Raw genomic sequence first — 8649 nt, forward strand, 5'->3', positions numbered from 1 at the left:
TATCGGTAAAGGGTCCTCTCCCCTCTACTCCCCTCCTCTGCATCTTACTAACCACCACCATCACTTGCAGCAGGCACAGACCACAGCGTTATATTTCGGCATCCAGCAGCGATGGACGCTACGTTCCAGGGGTATCGGTATGTTGAAACACGAGGCGAGCTTCGAAGCGCCGGCAGCCGTCAGGGTATTGATTTACAATGCTTACTCCACTCTATAGCGACTCCCATAACTGCAGGCCCTCTCTCTCTCTCTCTCTCTCTCTTTCTCTTTCATTCTCTCTCTCTCTCTCTCTCTCTCTCTCTCTCGCTCGCTCACTCCAATGCTATCTCCCTCCCACCCATTCTCTCTCCCCCCTCTCTCTCTTTCTCTCTCCCTCTCTCTCTCTCTCTCTCTCTCACTCTCCGGTCGATCAACCGCCACCACAGCGATTACCAATACCGTCGCTAATCCTACTGCTTTAAGAGATCAAGCACGTTGGGATTTATCAGAAGTCGTGTTCAGATATGCAACGATAAACGATTGATACCAACTTCCAACGTGCTTTGAATACCTTTCCTTTCCTTCGCTGAATCTTCGACTATATTTGCTTCCTTCGTCGAAAATAAAGGTAAATATTTGTATACTTTAATTACCTTAGTAATCGTGCTTTAAAAAATGAAAGATTTATACGTAAGTATATTCTCTTTCAAGTATCCTTCAAAATTTCTGAGGAACTATTCAAAATTCAAGTGGAGGGTAATTAAGAAGGACGCGAATTTTCTTTTGAAATATTATAGTACGCAAGCCGGGAAAATTCCGGTAATACTTTTCGACAGATCAAAATGAAAGAGAACGAACAAAAGGGACCCGGATTGACCTTAATAAATGTATTTGACCGATGTCAAATTGTCGTCATTCACGACCTAACCCTTTTCAGTTTAAAATCACGTGATCAACTTCGGTGTCGAAAGTCCGGTGAATGAAATCGAACAATTATTTTCTTTACTATCTTTCCTCTACATGGGACAATCCCTCTTTCTTTTTTTTTTTTCTTTTCGAATGTATGCGATAGAAACATCGTTTTCTTATCGAGAGAGAAAGAGAGAAAGTGAGTGAGAAGGGGAAAGAGAGAGAGAGAGAGAGACAGACAGATGGATAGATGGATAGACAGAGAGAGTAAGTGAGAGAGATGAAATTCTATTTGATGAGCTGTCACCTGTTGAATCGTAACACGGCATTGCGATATACTCGTGTTCTCCCCGTATTTCCCTCAGAATTCCATAAGAGAAAGAGAGAAAGGAAGAGAAGAGAGGGGAAGAGAAAGGTCACTTTACGCGTGCGTCACTTACATCGTGCGATCCAACGAACGATGTAAATTATAAGCCTCTTCCATATGTGACTTCGAGCCATTTCTCCTTTTCCTTCTTTGTCACGATAATGGATCTTTAAAGATCTCGATTCGCAATATTGTAAGATCTTTTAACACTGTAATGATATAATATAAAAAAAAGTTTGATATAATATCGATATTACGATAGTAAAAAATAGTTTTATAGTTAGATATAATTTTGATTATATTATTATTTTTTAATAGTAGATTTACCAATCTGTTGTAAAATGTGAACTGTAAATATTAAAATTATTATATTATTTTATTATTTACCTCAGACATACACGCAGTATATTATTATCCATCTAGATCACGCTAATGTAAATTAATTTCTATGATAGGTACTCTATACCTACTTATTTTCTTAAAAATATGTTATTACAAATTTATTTTGTTTATTATCTATTAGTTGCCTTAAGTTGAACAAAACATAATCTTTTTCAACCAAATATCAAATCAGTCATTTTTACTGGTTTCGTTTGAAATTATATTTCAAATTTCATTATATACATAGTTCTACTGTTAACTATTACGTTCGTTTTAACTACGTATAATAATAAGTAAATCGCCAAGAAAATATGAAGTTTCTAAAGAAACTAAACGTCTAAAGAAAGAAGAAATGACTTAAGACGTAAAAGATAGAATAATATTAATTTTTTGCACTGTGAGATCACCGCTGACGTGACAACAGTATTTATCCTTACAACTCTCGAATCCCCTCTGACGTAACATCTCATTTAGTTAATAAAACAAATCAGTAGGAAACAGTTTTATTGAAAAATTACTTCGAAAATATACGTATTATGTAGATGTAAGTAGGTATACATGAGATATCATAGGTAGAAAAAATCGAGTTAAAGTTGGCCAAGAAGTAACTAGGAAAATAGTGTAAAGAGATAATCTTTATCGCTTTAAGAATACTATATACTATTTAAGATATATTATTGAATGTGCCAAGCAAAAATGTTACATCCTTTCTTATTAGTAAACGTATTTATATACGTATGTTGCGTAAACAGGAATACCAAAAATAAAACAATATATGATCGGCAGGATTACGAGTTTAAAATGATACAGGTTAATATCACGAAATTGTAATATGTTATAATATTTTATTCGTTATCACTTCAAAAATATTACAGCATATTTTTCAATCAATTCCAAAGATACGTTACGAATTTGAAAATGCTAAGAAAAGAAGCTACATTATTTTTATAAGATAGCTACTATTTATAAATACTATAAACCAAAAAGTATACCAAAAAGAAAAAAAAAATGCGTTAGGCAGCATTACAATCGGTTGCAATGGTACGTATTAATTAAATTTTAACCCTTCTTCTCTCTCTTTCTCACTCTTTTATATTTCATTCGTTAAATCTTATCGTTCTATCTCTCTCGATACGCCTTACAATAACGTAAAAAGGGTTGACCTTTATTAATCGAAGAATATTATGACATATTTACCAGGCAATTTCAAAGAAACTTTCTGAATTTAAAGACGCTGTGAACATAACAATTAACATATTCATAAACGTTACGTAAATACAAACATCGAAAAGAAAGAAAATGATTGGTAGCGTTATTGATGATTGGAGTGATAAGAGCTATTAAAGTTATTACTCTAATATTTCATTCATTGGATCTAATCGTTCTATCTTGTTCATATGTCTACAGTTTTAGACTCACACCGTACTGACCCAGTTTTGATAAACATATTTTTCTCTCTCCCTCTCCCTCCCTCTCTCTCTCTCTCTCTCTCTCTCTCCCTCTTTCTTTCTGTCTCTCTCTTTTTCACTGGCTCACTCGATCGCCGCACAGAGAGGGAGGGAAATTAATCGAATTAGCGGGCAATATTCGCGGCTAAATGCGCGGTAACGCTCGGCTACTTAGTCTCGGGCTAATGGCTAATGGATAAAACGCGGACGAGTTATGCTAATACCCGCGCAAAGGCCCACCACGCGAGACGAGGCAGGGCAAGGCAAAAGCAAAGCAAAAGCAAAGCAAAGCGAAACGAAGCGAAACAACGCGCATGCGCGCTCTCACGCTCATGAATATTCACGACGCTATCCGATTACGTCACCGATCGCCGCCAGCTTTCGAAAGTGTTTGCTCGCCAAAGTCCATCGACTATCTATCGAGACGACTGTCGCCGAGTCGACGATGATCATCATCGTTCAACGACGGTATCAACGAAAACAACGATCTAATGTTTTTCCCGCCAAAACTTACTATTTGAAGTATGACGTGAAATCATTTATTTTGTCGCCATTAGATCATGATCTTTAAAGTTAAGATTCTTTCTATTAAATCGTTCGTCTATTTTTTAGAAATTCCATTTTTACAAATTTAAGCTAAAATAGGAAAGATATACCCATCGCGATATAAAATTTCACGTTCTTTTTGCATTAGAAATTAATGGAAGGTTTTTTTCTTTTCTTGTCCGATATTTCGAAACGGTCTAAAATAAAATAACTTGGATTAAAAATGTAGAAGAAAACTGGATTAACGATATTTAAATCGAGTTTTATTAGATCTTGATAAAATATACGCGGACTTCGGTTTCTTAATTCTTTTCCAAGAGAAAGATAGCGATAAGAAAAACGTAGGTAAAGAGGCGAAGTAAGGTTTGTTTTTCAAAAGAAAATTGATCGGAGCTTGACCTGCGTATGACCGCAGAGCGTGATCCGAGCTAATGTGAGAATCGGCCTTGAGAGATCACGTGAGTATTCAGTATAATGATTTTCGCAATATTAGCGGACGTAATAGGCATCTAGGGGAAATGGATCTCACCGAATGCGTGTCGCACGCGACGCACATTAAAAATGGACGCCGTTGTAACACTTTACCAAGAAGAAAGTTACTAGATGGGTATTTTCAAATTATGAAGAGAGTAAAATAAAAGGATAACAAAAAGAAAAAGGAAAAAAAAATATTAATCGCCGATATTATAATCGTACCTACATATATAACATTTTATGAATAAATATCGAAGGTTCGATAGGATAATTTTAGACAAAGTTACTATACTAGATCTCATTATCCTAATATTAGATATTACGTAGATATCCTAGTAAAATTAGAAAAAGGACGAAAAGTAAACAGAACTTCCGTAAAGATGGTTAACCGCAGGAATCGACATTATGGATAACACAAAGGGCACGCGCGAATACAAATACGAGTACAAATACTACTACGAATAGAAATGAGAGTTCGTCGAAGCTCGTCGACAGCGAAGCCGAGTGTGTTTTGAAAGGCGAACGCGCAGAAATAGAAAATCCGATCGGCCGGGCGAAGGAGAGCGGGACAAAAGGTTCATGCAGAATTCAGTGTCGGCCGCTCCTCTATAATCGGTGGTGGAGTATCGATCGTTTACTAGCAGATACACCTGCTCGTGTGTTGGCTCTTTCCCTAAGCGATTCTTGCCCTCACTTCTTTTTCTTTCTTGCGTCTCATAGTCTCTCTTTCTCCTTCTCTCTCCCTCTATTTCTCTATCTTTCGTCGTTTAAGAATTTCGCTTACGGGATGGAACACGTTGATTTCCCCTCCCCTATCGGAGTCTGAACGCCATCTTCACGGGAAGCATCATCGAAAGATCATGATCGATATCACGATGAAATTCAACTTTTATCCATATCATTTCCTTCCGATCGCGTTATACTTAATTAAGATCGAAAATAAAATGAGATGAAAATGTTATCGAAAATAATAATGGATTGAGTATGATATCTATATCAAATATTGATGTAATATGTCAGAATCAACATTTCAAGGATTCTGTATGATCTGCATGTCAAAAGTAATTACGTACTTTTTTTAAATAAATCGATAATGAAATATCGAGTAGTATCTCGTATGTGACGATCAATTGGCCGTTACCAATGCTCAAAGTGAACATGGTGTTAATTACATTCGTAATTGATAGACAGAGAACATGTCAAACTAGTGTCAAAGGTAACGTTTCGTTATCGCAAAAGTAGTTGATAGAAAATTCATGAAATTTGACCCTTTTACTTTTCCATAGAATCTATATATATAGGTAACTATACATATATACATACATACATACATACATACATACATACATACATACATACATACATATATATATATATATGTAGATATACATACCCATACGATATACAATATCAGGAAACGTTTTCCGATGGATCGATATTCTCGTTCATTAAGAGAGTCGTATTTTCATGTAATATGGTACGCCGATATATATATATATATATATATATATATATATATATATACACACACACATACCTAGATAGATATACACATATACGTTGTTCATATCCATATTTTACACGATGAATTCTTTATAAAGAAAATTTTACGATATTCCTGTATCGCTTCTCGCTGAAATGATTTCGTTTCTCTTTAATATGTATATGTATACTACTTTCAAAAAACAGTCGTTCCAATCAGGCTGGTATCGTCTCGTTTCGCTTGGATTCTCGTGAGATCGAAGCATACTCGTTTCTATGATTTTCAATTTTTGCCAGTTTTGTTTGTTTCCTCTTTAACGGAGGACAATACATTGACCTGATTCTCTTTAACCTCCTCATTAATATTGTTTCAGTTCCACTTTGAAGCTTTGTCATTTTGAAATTCGTAGCATCGAACCGTTGATAAAAATCTAATAATTCGAAAATTGGAGCGAGATTGAATTGGTAAGTAAATTAGATAATAAACAATTCGTTTTCAGGACAATGCTAATCCAATGAGAGAATTTCTTTTTTTTCTTTTGTTCTTTCTTTAGAATGATTTGACACATTGATTTATGGTGAACGGTATCAGATACCTTAGTCTAGCCTACTGAGAATGTTCCGGTATTCTTGGAGCCAATACGTTTGCGAAACGCGAGCCGATAACGAATTAGAATCGGCACCTTTATTATCCTCGTCTTGATCCGAGACACATCGTAGAAAAAACATTGAGACGTTGGCGATCATACGAAATAAGGAAACGAAGAATTGTCGCAAAGATCGAGAGATAGATCGTTTGATAAAATAAAAATAGATTCGTTATGAGTCAATTTTATTTCATCAAATTTGATTTTTATAATTAATCATTTACAATCTGAGTTATTCTCGCTGTTTCGTTTCTGCCAATCCGTGCTGAATCAACCACGTTCGGTCAGTATCAAGTAATTAGCCGTTATTTCAATATTTTAACGTTGAACTAATAGGAGAAAATTACCTATATCGGAGCATTTTTGCTGTATTTCACCTATATCTTTATCACGTATTCAATGGAAACAAGAAGTTCTGTAACATATTCTGCATTCGATGTACTTTCATCAGATAATATTATATTTTTAAATATATTACCGCTATTATATATAAAATGGAACAATATAAATTATGTAAATAGTTCAAAGAGACAAACAGATTAAATCTCTCAGCTTTCAAAGTTGAATCTGAGGAAGAAACCTATAAATAACAATAATTACAGCAAACCAATAAAAAGATAAATAAAGAAAAATTTTTATAAGAAAACCTAGTAAAACACAACGACGGCTAAACTACTTGATATAATGGTCGAAGCTCGCTATCCGCCGAGTCATGTTTTCACAGACCTGTTATTTATCAGTAAGACCAATTGCATTTCTTAAAATATTTGTAATTAAGGAAAAACAAAAGCAATCCAATTTAGGCAACGCTCCACTTTCGGTTTCCTATCTTACGACAACATATTTATAAATATACATAGATATATTTATATTTAATATCAACAATTCGAGCAAACAACTCAACATAAAATTCGCGAAAATGTGATACTAACGAAATGTGATGTCAAGTCAAACTCGGCATAGGTCCGCAAAAGATTAAACAATGATAGATACCTAATTAAGGAATAATTTTTGTATAATTCTCATAACTACTTACTTATATTTGTAAAATATTGATATTGTACGATAAATATTATATACCTAATACTAAAATAAATAAAATAATATCTATAAGAAAAAGAAGAGAGAGAAAAAGAAAAAGAGAAATAACATTGATGCGAGATTTCGAATTCCGTGAGAACTTTTTATGGTTAATAGTTCCAATCAGTTATCAATGGAAATGCAAAGAAGAAATAGGCGAAATTCGTCAAAGAAAAAGAAAAAGAAGAAGATAGAAGAGTGGAAAAGAGATGGACGAAAACGGAAGTCGAGAATGTGAAGTAGTGATGGGTCACTTCCGGTCCCGGTCCTCGGATCGAGCGTACTCTCTCGTTATCTCTTTTTCTCTTTTTCTTTTCGCTTCGACTGCTCGCTCGGTAGTTCTGATCACTGTCCGCCGGCATCGCTCGTCTCTCATCATTCCATTAAGCCTTGCTCTATGCAAAACATGCATTCTCTTTTACGACCAACGGATTTAGATATATCTTAAAATACCTCAACAAAATTAATATATAGAAATTAAGTAGAAAGAAATTAATTTTTTGATATGGTTCCTTCAGAAGAATATCGAGCTAATTATATTCACGTTAATAACGAGTCATTTTCTTCGATCATGCTGATCGAATTATATTTACTACAGTAATTATGGTAAGAAATAAATATGGCGTTTTCAAGGATACCGATGTACCTTTTTTATTACGGTATAACTAAAAAACGGCAAATAGAAATCGTTGAGTTAGAGGATAACTAGCAATTAGAATACTTTTGTAAACGTAAAAAATGCATATTCTCTTTCTACTTTCTCCTTTTATCTTTTTTCTCTTTTTTTCCCTTACTCTTTGATTTTCTCTTCGCCGCAACAAGAAACGTATCGTAGATGCCGAAAGAGAGAAAGAGAGAGAAAGATAAAGACTAGGGTGCCAATCACGGAAGCGTAACAATGGCTTTTCGAGCGATTCGACCAACCAGACGACTAGCTGACGAACGTGATGGATTTCATTCTCCAAGTCATAATAATTTCAACTAATTATATTCTCTCTATTTCATTGGACTAATGATTTATCAAAGATCACATTGTAGATCACAATGTATGGATCATAGGATCTTTCATTTTAAGAAAAACGATCAGTTTCTAGAAAACGGAGTACTTTGCTCATACATTCATGGATTTATCATGAAAATCGTAGAAAATATGAAACGAACGTGATGTTAACGTAAAAGCAAGATAAAAGAACTTAAATTCGACGGTTAATTTTGTATATACAGTCGGTATGTTCTATATATATATATATATATATATATATATATATATATATATGTTTCTATAATTATCGCAAATTTATAATCATCAATTATCCTTAATGATCACCTAATTATC

The 8649-nt window shown here is 34.3% G+C and overlaps 1 long non-coding RNA gene across 1 annotated transcript; it reads left to right on the forward strand.

Annotated features, from left to right (window-relative positions):
- The first annotated feature begins 381 nt into the window (after positions 1-381).
- Positions 382-6685, forward strand: LOC122637922. The gene is made up of 3 exons (XR_006329317.1): positions 382-607; positions 5961-6051; positions 6141-6685. It is a non-coding gene; the product is annotated as an uncharacterized LOC122637922 (long non-coding RNA).
- The last annotated feature ends 1964 nt before the right edge of the window (positions 6686-8649 follow it).

Source organism: Vespula pensylvanica, chromosome 2 (genome assembly GCF_014466175.1).
Source record: "Vespula pensylvanica isolate Volc-1 chromosome 2, ASM1446617v1, whole genome shotgun sequence".
Taxonomy (NCBI): Eukaryota; Metazoa; Arthropoda; class Insecta; order Hymenoptera; family Vespidae; genus Vespula; species Vespula pensylvanica.